Raw genomic sequence first — 13461 nt, 5'->3', positions numbered from 1 at the left:
CACATGGGAGTGTTAAACAGGGAATATAGTGTGTTTCTAGTTTAGATATTTCTAAAGTGCCCATCACCACAAAGTCTAAGAGCTATAGATTTGTAAAGCTACTTCAAGTACGTTTCACCCTAGCAAGGGTTTCAGAAGCTAAGGGCTTATCTACTGGTTAGGAAGGTAGGAATAAATACCCTAAGCAGAGTAATAAACATGAGAAAAGAGAACTTGATCCTAAATTGGTAGGAAAGGTGATAGAAAGACTAGAAAATGAGTGTAAGGCGCATCCCAGTTTGTTTCACAGACCACAACAACATTGAGAAAAAGTAGGAGCGCAGATTAGGATAAAGCATAAAAAGGCTATAGATGTTGGTTTGGGTGCCCTTTTCCTGTATGTAAAATATTTTGGGCCTGATTCAACACTGTGGTATCCTGGTTTTATGCTGATGTAACTCCACTGAAGCCAGCTCGTTATGCCCTTTTAGAAACTAGCACATAGAGACCACGCTGAAAGCATCTTTCACTTTTATATCTGCCATATACCCCCCAGCAGCATTTACCCCTTTATTGTTACAATCCATCTCGAGAAGCCACTTGCAAACCAGGCTTATAGCAGGTGCAGTGTTGCTTAGCAAAACATTTTTCACTCTTGTTGTTCACGCTGCTTCTTCAAGAGCCATCGTACATCTGACAACTCCATCATGGAGGGCTAGAACGGTTACTGCGTCTGTGCAGTAGTTCCATAAATAGAACTCGTCCCTCCAGGTGTTTTTTATGCCACTGATAAACATGTCATTGATTACAATTTAGCTACGATTTCACAAATATAAGAGATCTGCTTTTTCTAAGCGTGAGCATTGGAGGTTCAGGTAGAAGTCAATTTTCGTCTCTTGCTCAGTACAGATTAACTGAAAGAGAACTGCAAATTCAATTTCATGGTGCTGTTGCTAAACACCTTTGCTTTCCCTTAAGTGCGTCTTTTATTCAGTGTTATTCATGGGTTATGTCTGAATTAATCATATTAGACAGATAAAACCTGATAAGAACAAAATGCTTTTCTCATTTAGAGAGACTTCCAAACCAGAGATTAATTCGTAAGCATTTGATGGTCTAACAAGATGTTTCATGCTTCAGATCATTTTATATTTTCTTTGTTCCCAAAATAATTTTTGCTTTATTCTATTGTTTGAAGGGCAACCATGTAAATTATGGGTCAATGCAGCTATTAGTGTGCCATAGCCAGAGGCTAGTGTGTGGCACACGCAGACACATCAGAATCTATTGCTCAGATCCCAATATAGCCATTCAAATTGAAACCTAGAAATGAAAAGCTATATTTTCAAAGCAGGACTCCCACTGAAGTTGAGGGGAGCTGAGAAAATAAAATTCTATGTGCCACTTTGAAATATAGGGGAAAGTATGCAGATGTCGCTCTGCAAGGAAAGGACATTATGTGTGGCTACCACACAAGGAAAGTTTGAAAGATTACAAGACCATAAGAATGGCCATACTGGGTCAGATCAACGGTCCATCTAGCCCAGTATCCGGTCTCCAACAGTGGCCAGTGCCAGAGCTTCAGGGGGAGTGTATACAACAGGGTAACTTTTAAGAGATCCGTCCTTGTCTTCCCTGCTCAGCTTCTGGCAGTCAGAGGTTTAGGATCAACCTGAGCATGGGGTTGCATCCTTGACCATCTTGGCTAATCATCGATAGACCTATCCTCCATGAACTTATCTAGTTCTTAAGTGAACCTAGTTATACTTTTGGCCATCACAACAATGAGTTGCACAGGTTAATTGTGTGGTGTGTGAAAAAGTATGTTCTCTTGTTTGTATTAAACGTGCTGCCTATCAATAGCCTCAGGAGACCCCTGGTTTCTGTACAGTAGGAAAGATCCTGGGACATTATCCTTGAGACTGTACGTAGGACAGGAAATTCAAATTTATGATTCATCTCATCAAGGAGTGTCAGCTAGGAGTATATTTAAAAGAGTCTCTCTCTTTAGGGTTCTATGATGGTCTTTTGCAATTGAGCTTGTGAAGCCTCCCATATCCTATGGATTTTTCATGACTCAGCAGCTGCATACTTTACAGGTGAGCTTTTCAAAGGAGCTCAGCATTGGCGTAATTCCCACTGAAATCAACGGGGACAGAGTTAGGCCAGCATGATTGCCTTGGGAAATTGTACTTTATAGGTTGGGGCCCTTTGGATGTTGGAAATGCGCAGCTACGTGCACCAACTCAGTGGTCACCCATGAAAAGTTTTTCCTAGTTTGAGAGAGGTCCTCTCCACATAACACGGGGAAAGGTAGAACCAGCAAAATCAAAACGGAAGAGGCTTTTTAAATGCAAGCCCTGAATGGAAAAGGTAGTTGTCGTGTGGCAAAAGTTTTGGAATTTCAAATATAGAGCTCTCTCTCTCTGGGACTTTTCTGCACCATTGAGATCAATGGGAGTTTTACCCTTGATATCAAAGGGTCCAGAATTAGGTCCTTTACGAATGTATAAAAAAAGGGAGTGTAAAGTTCAGTCAGAATCTTTGGTCCAGATTCTCTCCTGTACCAAGTCCTGTAGAGACCGCTCTTATAAAGTTTCTGTTTCATGGCCTTCACTCTCTCAGACTCTCTGGGAAGATCTCACTTCGTTGTGCCTTACACCAAAATCTAAACAGATCATTTTCAGTCTAGATGACTTATTTCAGAGAAGCCAGAAAAAGTTTCCGAAAGAGAGAGCGCGCGCAGTGACTCACTCGGTAAGATTCTGCATCTCATCACAAAATGACAGGATTCCATGCAACCAAAAGGGACGGTCCCCTACATTTAAAGGTGACAGTCACAGAAAGGAGAATTACAACATTTCCTTTTGGTTGACACAGCTGCAGAAACACAACGGTTTGTTGCAATGGTTTCCGGTTCACAAACTTGTCCTTTTTACGGACAGGCATCATTTCATTTGTCCGATAGGCTGTCTGTATACAATTCAATAAAACTGACAGACTCCCTTACGTTGTTGCATTACACTGCAGTCTAACTACATGATCACAGCTACTTCTCAAATACTACACTATATTAACACGCAATTTTTCTACAGCTTTGTCAGGTGCATGTTATAAGATATGCAGTGCGTGAGATAGGTTTCCCAATTCATTCTGAATTTTGTATATGTATAAAAAACATTCATGGACCCATTATCTGGAATACACAGAGTAGGAGATGATGTTACACAAGTATCCTGCTTTCACTGGTTTAACATCGGGCACAGGTTAGGGTTAGAGGTGTGATTCTCTCCCCACTCTTTTGAGCTTTGTTTTCATAAGGCGTACAACTTAGTCAGTTTTGTATCAAGGTGTTCCCATATGAACATGAGATCGCATTGTCACCATAATGTCATAAGCCTTTATCCTGCTACTATTTATTTCAATGAGAACAGGATTGGTCCCACAGTTCCTGAAAAGGCTGGACCAGACCTCTCTCATCAAGGTTCTGTTCTCTGGCCTTCCCTCTCACAAACTGTCCGAGAAGAGCTAACTTAGTGGTTGCAGTGCAAACATTTTAATGAAAAAAAAAATGAAATTCTTTTTAGTTTAGCCAACAGGGAAGTTACATTTTTCTATTCTTGTGATTAAAACAGCTTACTCTCAGACCCAGAACAGTGCTCTGCTGGATAGCAGGGGTACATTTTCAGACTGGGGAGCTACTGAGATAGCACAGTACGTTGAAAACTTACTGACAAAGACATTGGGATGAAGAAATGGAGGGACATGGTAGAACGTGCATGCCATTGAAAACCATTCAATTTTAAAAAATTCTAGTGGAAGAAAATATGTTTGGACCCTGAGAAACCTGTGATTTTGGACTTCAAGCCTTCTCAACTTGGCCTTGACGAGGGGGAAAAGCCAATACTGAAGAAAAGTATTTTATTTCATCTGATTTCCATGTTTCTGTAGAAAGCTCACATTTCAGCCTCTACCTCACCTCACTCCACTATGTTTTGGACATCTCAGGGACTGGAAAAGTCTGTTCAGGAGGAAGTGCCTACATTTAACCCAATATTTTGATCTGTTTATTAAACATTTTCAGTCCATTTTTTCCCCAACCTTGCCCTGGGACTACCCTTTTACAACCTGTTAAGGTTGCTTGACCTGTTATCCCTTGGAATCATGTTTACATGGAAAATCATCATTTCACGCTAACACTCCCAGCCTGACGTGATGCAGCTAATGCAGGATTTCTTACATTAGTGACTAATTGAAACCTGATCAAAAGAAAATGCCATTATGACTTTAAATAGCTCATTTATAGGTTCTGTTTTCCCTGGTAATTAAGCCAAACATCCTGATAATGAGTTGAATGCTGTTCCATTAAGTTATAGACTGCACATATTTCATTGCCAAGGATTTGAGATTGGCTTGGTATTTTAATAGGGGAAAACAGAAAGCAGCTTTAATGGCTATGGATTTATCGGGGTTACTGTTTATGAGCTGTTAAAAGAAAAAAAGTGGGGATGGGTCTTTTATGAGCTATCAAATTAGCTAATCTCTTTCCCTAGGAATGAGATTTGGAGACTTTGTGAGGTCCTGAGCATCGCTTGCAAGATGTGGAGCACTTGCAGCGCTTATTGAATTATGGAGGAGTTGTGAATGCTTGGCCCCTCACTGGATCAGGCCCTATGGATGAGCTCCCTGATTGAATCAAGAGGATTGAAAATGAATCTGAGGTCCTTGATATAAACCAAGGGGCTACTGTTAAAAGAGTATTTTTCCTTTGGATCCGGGTTTCCCAATCCCCCTTTGCAGGTACTATACACTGCAAAGTGTAGACACTTTTTTTGAGTGCACTTGAATTTCTCACACAAGAATCTATAAAACGTGTTTGGTGTGGAGTTTTAATAGGTCAAGAGAAAGACTAACAGAATTATACCTACAATGTGCACACAGGTGGGATTAAAACAGCAGCAGACCTGGCTGGTCACCCCTCGGATGCTCTCATACTTTGAAAATTAAAATCCAGCTCAGCAACACAATTGGATTTTTCTTATGTGCTAAGCCTGACTCTCCAAATTGTATTTGCTAATAATTTCAATAGTCAGCAGCTAATGATTTTCATCACAAATACTTTAGCAATCAGACTGTGATGGAGTAGAGCTTGCATGGATCCTGTGTGTTACATCCTGATTTACCATTACTTACCCCCAACAAGGAGAAAGCCATGATGTTCCTGGAAGGGCTTAAGGGAAGTTAGAGGTTTGTTCAGGGCATGGTGATCCTGGGAGCACTGAGACAGCTTAGCCTTAGGGACAGATGGCTGTTGACTTCCGGCTTAAACAGGGGGATGTGAGGCACAGCTAACAGCATTGTTGTATGCAGAACATACCTGAGTTTATTCCAGGAGAAAAGATATAAATGCTAGGTCTGGAGAGCAGCGTTGTCACCTTCTGGTTTGGCTTCTGTGTAGAGGTCACCTGTAATAACAGTCAGGGTAACAGCAATGTTTGCTCTGCAGCAAGAGAAAAATCATCTAGGCGAGAAACCTTTTCCAACCACAGTGGAGATGAAAGAAAGCTCAGCTTCCCATAGAGTGTCATGTGCAATTGTTTTTCGAAACACTTCAATTTCCAAACCTTAACCATGGAGCCCAAGGAATCCAAGTTGGAGGGATTTATCTACAGAGGAACTGGTGAAGGCCACTACCCTTCTCTATAGTAGTCTTGAATATTTCTGCCGCAGCATGCCTCCCTTTAAATTTCACTCACGGTCTATAAATGACAGTGTGATTTTTAGGATCAAAAGACTCGAGTAACTTGGTTGCTAGTTATCAGATAAGTAGCTTTTTTGAGAATACATGGAAATTATAGCACTGAAACAATCAGCTAAAATCTATTGGAGCCTTGTCCAAGTTGAGACTAAAACTTCCAAATCACAGACCTCAATGTATCTTTAATTGGTCTGTCGGATTTATTGTATCAATATTTTAAGCAATGGCAAAATGAGAGGTCACAGTTTTTAAAATGTGTTATTTGTGAACGCTTTAGACCTCTCATTGGAGGGGAAAACCTACAGGTTTGCATATTCAAATATGTGGCAACAGATTTTGAGGTAGGCAAATGTTCTTTTAATGATCCAGACTGGAAATTTTAGAGGGAACTGAAGCTTATGACATGAAACCATTTTAAATAGAAGAATCACTTAGCTATGGCCTCTGCTGGAGCAGACAGAACTATGTCCTGATATCAGTTTGAAACAAGCCTTGTACCATACCTGACGGGAATCTTGATATTCCAAACCTTTCACAACATCAGCTATGAGACCAGCAAGACTACATAGTAGGGGAATCTATCAGGTTTGGAGATAACCAAAAGTCTTGACCTCTTCCCTGATCTTCAACCTCTCCCTCCTGCTAACGTGTGGTCACAGGTACCTGCACCTTGTTCAATTTGTTTGGTTTGGTGCTGTTTTTTAAAATCTGTCTCTGCTGAGCGTTGTTGAACATATATCACTTAATGGCATATCATTAAAATGCGATTGTGTGAATTACTGAGTTACAGAAGGAAACATTGTTTCCTTCATACTCCTAAGAACTATATTAGTTCAATTATAATTGACACTTGGAATCTACTCTATAATACAAACTATGTGAATCAACTATTGTCTGAGGAGTGTCACGTAGAGCAAATGCGGATAATATCCCTTTGTGCCTGTGAAATAGCCTGTGAACTAATAACTAATTAACACTGTCTGAATTCCGCATTTCCTCACTCAAGCAAACCAAGAGTGTATTTCTGCCAATTTTCAGTTTACTTTGAGATACAATAAACAGCAGCCCTTAGTGTAGCAGCTCCATTAATAGGGCCCTGCCAAATTCATGGCTGTGAAAACTGTGTCACGGACCATGAAATCTGGTCTTTTGTGTGATTTTAGCCTATACTATACAGATTGCACAGGGAGACCAGCGTTTCTCAAATTGGGGGTCCAAACCCAAAAGGGAGTTGTGTGGGGTCACAGTATTTCCACCCTTACTTCTGTGCTTCCTTCAGAGCTTGGCGGCTGGAAAGCGGTGGCTATTGGCCAGATGCCTAGCCCTGAAGGCAGCGCCCTGCCAGCAGCAGCACAGAAGTAAGGGTGGCAATACCAGACCATGGCACCCTTACTTCTGCACTGCTGCCTTCAGAACTGGGCGGCCGGAGAGTGGCAGCTGCTGACTGAGGACCCAGTTCTGCAGGCAGCAGCGCAGAAATAAAAGTGGCAATACCATTCCATCCCATGCCATCCTTACTTCTGCGCTGCTGGCAGTGGTTCTGCCTTTAGAGCTGGGCTCCCTGCCAGCAGCCATCGCTCTCTAGCTAACCAGCTCTGAAGGCAGCGCCGCCACCTGCAGCAGTGCAGAAGTAAGGATAGAAGTACTGTGACCCCCCACAACTCCTTTTTGGGTCAGGATCCCTACAATTACAACACTATGAAATTTCAGATTTAAATAACAAATCATGAAATTTACTATTTTTAACATCCTATGACTGTGATATTGACCAAAATGGACTGTGAATTTGGTAGGGCCCTATCCATTAACAATTCTGAACTTCCAAATATTATATAATGCAGATGCCTGTCCTAGTTTCAAAAACTATCAGTGTTGGTATATCTTTTGGTTTAAACCTGCAATCCTTCCATCCCAAGCATTTCATCTGTACAGCCAAGGGGACCTCTGCAGAGTGTGCTGGGGAGTCATTGTGTCAATAGATGAGCATGATGTCCCATTAGCATAGCAAAAGGTAATCATATCCACCAGTTGTACAGTACTACTGGTAAGAAAATATCTGAAATGAAATTGTGTCCATCTGTGAACAGACCAATCGGATGTGCCTGCTGCACCAGAAAAAGCGGAGGTGAACTTGTAACATTAAACTAAATGGGTTGATGGTCAACCCATGTCAAAGCTGCAGTCCCCAACTCCTTATCCCAATAACCAGTCCACAAACACAAGAGCCAAATCCCGACCTAGGCCCCCAATCAATCATACAGTTCCTAAATCCAGCCCTGCTGCTAATGAAGATGGAAAGATTCTGGATCCTCCTTTGGCAAGTTCCTTCCTGACATTATGGACATGATGGTGACGCAGGGCCTTAAAGGAGGATAAAGAGGGGGAGGAGAGAACAGCAGAAAAGTTTCCCAAAAGAATCCCATCTCCAAACAAGACGACACCCTATCCCCACCCAACTATTAAATTTCCACCGGTACACACCACTATTTGTGCTACTCCCACCCTTCCAACCACTGGCAGTTGATCCTCCTCAACACTGACATGGTTAAGCCTGACAGGAGACGTTGCAAGCCACCCTCATGGCTCCATGCGTCGCAGCTACCGGCAATTGATAACCACTAGGGGGAAATGTTTAGCCTGTCAACAGCTAGAGAGTGCAGTTACATGTTCACCTAAGACCTTGTCTACACGAGCAGTGGCGTATAGGCTACGTGCAGCTACATGCTGCAGTGAAAAGCAGGCTGTGTCCACACTGGGGTGTATAGCTTCACGTGGCCGTGAAAGGCTCTTGCGGGGAGGAGGTATTGGGGGGGAAGAGTCTGGCAGCGGGACACCACACTGTTAAAAATAGCAGAGTAGATGCAGGACGCACTGTTTGGGCGCATAGGGTAGATAGCCTAAAGGTTCTGGCATGTCTTTACTCTCCTAAGCAATGCCTCACCATCTCCACTGCTATTTATACCCAAGCTGCTGTAAGCTGAGACACAACCGAAGTCTGATCACAAATGAACATTCATTTGGGTATCGTGGTTGGCTGGGATCAGGTAAACAGCTATGATGGCTCTAGTGCCTGGCACTGCAGCCATGGCCAGCACACAGAGGCCTTCCCACCCCACAGACTGAGATGACACACGAGTCAATACAGGAAAGGAAGGTAAGGACAGTCCACCAACCATATCATCACATAAGAGTTGAAAACAAGCCATTTAATATAGTTGTGGCTTCTGTTACTTTTACTAGAGCATCCTAGTGGTGCATCCCCACAGCAACAGGGCCTACATCTGCTTCTTTCAAACAACAGATTATTCTATCAGACTTTTAAAAAATAGCTGCACCTAATTTGATCAGTGCAGCTGTCCAACTTTACAGAGTGCAGTATTTCTTTGTCTGCATAAAAGAGGCAACGAAAAAACAACCACCCTGGCATTTGGGAAACAGACATTTCCAGTTTATTGGAAAACACATTAGTCTGATGTAAAATAAAAGGATTGGAATAATGAAAACACTGAGAAACAACTGAAAAAAAATTTCAATGTAATGTGATTTTCACGTGCCTGGGCTGCAATCAGCTTTTAAAAAGTGTCAGGTCACAGCAAACAGTTGTTAGCAAGGCTTCTTTCAAAATGTTTATTAGCAAATTTACAGCGTACTCTTTGGCTTCCGCATTTAATCTTTTAAAACACAGATAATTTCAGCTGCTAATTCAAGCCCTTTAAGCAGTTTCTGAATTAATGCCACAAGTGATGCTACAATGTACGTTAAACTGAAAATGTGTAAATACAGACTTCTGATCTCTGGGAGTTAAAGCCCATAGTGCAGAGGTACCCACAGATTTATGACTAGGGCCCTACCAAATTCACAGTCCATTTTGGTCAATTTTACAGTCATAGGATTTAAAAAATTGTTAATGTCATGATTTCAGCTATTTAAATCTGAAAGTTCAGGGTGGTGTAATTGTAGGGGTCCTGACCCAAGGAGTTGTGCGGGGTGGGGTCGCAAGGTTATTGTAGGGGGGCTTACTTCTGCGTTGCTGCTGGTGGCAGTGGTGCCTTCAGAGCTGGGCAGCTGGAGAGCAGCACTGCAGAAGTAAGGATGGCATGGCATAGCATAGTATTGGCACCTTTACTTCTGTGCTGTTGCTGGCGGCAACTCTGCCTTCAGATCTGGGCTCCCGGCCAACAGCTACCCGTCTCCAGCCACCCACCTCTGAAGGCAGCACAGAAGTAAGGGTGGCAATACGGCGACCTCCCTAAAATAATCTTGTGACCTCCCTGTAACTCTCTTTTGGGTCAGGACCCCTAATTTGAGAAACACTGGTCTCCCCGGTGAAACCTGTATAGTTTAGGGTAAAAGCACGCAAAAGACCAGATTTCACGGTCTGTGATGCATTTTTCATGGCCATGAATTTGGTAGGGCCCTACTTATGATTGAGGGCAGCCCATAATGTGTGGGGCAATCCTGAATTTAACATGGAATGAAGGTCTGCTGCTGGGTGAGAAACTGAGAACTTGTGGGAAGGAAATTTGAGGTTGAGGGAATTAGCAAAGTAACTATGGCTATGTCTACATTGGGCTGCATTGCAGACTAGGGGTGTGTGGACTGCAGTGTGCACCAAAGAATTGTGCTGTAACTGCCTCATGTGGATGCTGCTGGAGAGAACTAAAAGATAACTGTGTTTAGGTTACCTGTTTGAAGGAGACCCATGTTAACGTTAACTAGGTACCTTTTGGTTCACGCTCGCAGTGTCCACACGGGGCAGTTACAGCGCAGCATGCTAGAGCGCTCTGCAATTCCCAGCCCTGCAGTCTGAACTGCAGGGCGATGCAGACAAGCCCTATGGTACTAGTACTGCAAATACGAAGAAGCTTTTTTTAAATACCTCTGAGTCTTTAAAGATTATTTCCTATTTTAACAATAATCAACAGAGAAATCCCCACTGAGTAGTAACTCACTGAGGATATTAATTTCTTACAACTGGACTGGAAAACCTTCCAAGGACTGGAAAACACACTTTACGAGAGACTAAAGAAGCTCAATCTATGTAGTTTAATCTAAGAGAAGGTTAAGAGGTGCCTTGATCACAGTCCCTACATAGGGACAAGATTTCTGACAAGAGAGGGCTTTTCATTCTAGCAGAAAAAAGTACAACAAGAGCCAGTGGCTGGAAGCTGAAGCTAGATAAATTGAGAGATGAAACAAGGCACCCATTTCTAACAGAGGTTAATTAACCAATGGAATAATTTACCTAAGGATTTGAAACCTTTAAATCAAGATTATTGGGCAAATGATCATTCCTTATGACACAGGCTACCCCCTGCCCTGGCGCCCTTACAGAACATGAAAGGGGTTCAATCCACAGATCCCAGAGGATTAGCTGAGTCCAGTGCCATCTGGAAGGGATCCCTGTGCCTCCACTGCTGGTCTTTTGACTTCCATGGTTGCACAACTCCTGCAGGAGTCACACGCTAACAAGATCCGCCCATTGGCCTCTGCCTGGGTTCATCCCCATCTTCCTGGGCTGTGTGTGTGAAGAACTGCAGATTCTGGCTGGGAGAACTGAATAGGACAGTGCAGACTAGATCAGAGATTGAAGGGGCAGAATGGTATCATGAAGAGCAACCAGTCTTGCCCTTTCCACACCTGCAGAGCTCAAGGTCGACAGGGGTTAGTGGAAGCATGCCACAGAGCCAATGCCTATGCTCCCATATCCAATGGTTTTAAGGTCTCCTTTAGACTCAGATGTGGTTGCAATTTAACAGGACCAATCACCACACTCCAAAAGAAAACTGGGAGCTTATAATGGAAATTCTCACAGAGCCTTAACATTCCTGTCTCACTAACTCAACATCTTTCCATCACTGAGATACCTTAATGTTTGACATGTACAAGAAATGATATCCAATGGCTGGAAGACCATTGCTGAAAAGGTATGTGAAGTATAGACAGGGGAAAAAAAGCCACGCGCCTGGAAAACACTTCATTGCTTTTTTATTAGATGCACCCACAGTACAGAGCCTCTTGCAAAAGAGAAAGGATACATATTTATATCTGGGAGCACCATTGAGTTTGAGTTTGTTTCTTTAATACCATTTTTAAGAAAGTAAACGATGTCCAAAGAATGACATTTTGAATCCAAGTCTTTAAGACCTGCTTCACTTTACCCAGAGGTAAGAGGATTTACCAGAGGTGGAAGATTTTTCTTTTTATTATTACCTTGCTGTAGCATAGAAGACATTTTCATAGTCTGGTTAGACCAGTCTATATATTTCCATAAGCAACTTTTCATATATAAAAAATGTTTTATTTCCCCACCCACCCAATAGTTTAACTGCATCTAGATTTAAAAACAGTAATGGACCACGGCATTCTTGGGGAGGGGGGAGGGGGAAGAGTGGGAAATGAACTTTTGCTGCCCTCTCCTGCTTAAACAATGAAATACTAAAATATCAAGAAATCTATTACTCTAATGCTAATTTTTAAACAAAAAGCATGAGCAGGTCATTCTTTATACTACAATCAAAAATAGGACAATGACAAGAAATGTATTGGTATTATTTATATTTGAAACCCCCTCATCAATACATGAGGTTATGATTATAACATATTTACAGTAAGTGATCCAAAAAAAAAATAAACCTGTATTCAGAGAGGTCATGATAGAATGTCTGTTTCTCTTAAACAGATGCTGCTGCTTCTGTGGCTAGTAAGCAGCACTTGGATAAAACTTTCTTCTAAATCAAAGTTAGCTGAATTTTGCTTCAAGGATACACAATCCTTTTATACAGACTCTGAAAGGAAAATATTGGGGAATATAAAAAACTCACTGCCAATACCTACTAGAAAAACTAGTTTGTGGCTCATTACACAGCTATTTTGGAAAGCTGATGAGCCAAGATACAAAAATAAAAATATTAATGTGCAAATAAAAACATTCTTTCATCATGCCTGTTTATCACCCTCATTTTGTCACAGGGCAACTCTCAGTATTGAAAAAAGGGCATCTCTGCCTCCTAAGCCAGTTGTGTGTTCCCATTTGAAAGGAAAATGAGGTGCACTGGAGGAGGAAATATCTATCCAGTTCTCCAACTCTCCCACAAAACAATAAAAAAAGCCTTTAAAGCTCGTAATATATTTTCTTTTTCCATAGTGTAAGAGAGCCTGAGGCGATACTTACACATGTACAATATAAGTACAGCTGCTTCAATTCTAGCTCAAGCAGTTCTTGGCTCTGCATCCTGGATTGTTCCATATATAGAAGGAGGTAAAAATAAATTAAATCCTTCTATTTATGCGAACAAAACCAAGATTAATTTACTGTAACCCTGCTTGCAAATACTCCAATGGCATTAGAGTACTTTTATTTAAAGCATTCAAAGGTTTGGAAGAGAGACAAAAAACACTCAATAGCAATGAAAAGAAAACAATAAGGAAAGCTTGCAAGATGAAGAAAGCAATGCATGCTCAATTTAAAGTATGCAAGAAGAACTTTTACAGCTGTTACATCCCCATAACCTGATGCAATGCTCTAGTTTTGAAAATGTAGTTCATTACTTTTACCTGACAACATTCAATCCTTTCCCCTGTAACCAATATGGTACAAGACATGAGTGATCTCCCATCAACTGTAATGTTAGCAGTCTACAAAAAACTAACAACAAAAGTAAAAAGCAACAGAGGGTCCTGTGGCACCTTTAAGACTAACAGAAGTATTGGGAGCATAAGCT

This window comes from Terrapene carolina, unplaced genomic scaffold, assembly GCF_002925995.2.
Source record: "Terrapene carolina triunguis isolate 2854851 unplaced genomic scaffold, T_m_triunguis-2.0 Scaffold189, whole genome shotgun sequence".
Classification (NCBI taxonomy): Eukaryota; Metazoa; Chordata; order Testudines; family Emydidae; genus Terrapene; species Terrapene triunguis.
Note: the sequence above shows the minus strand (reverse complement) of the source record.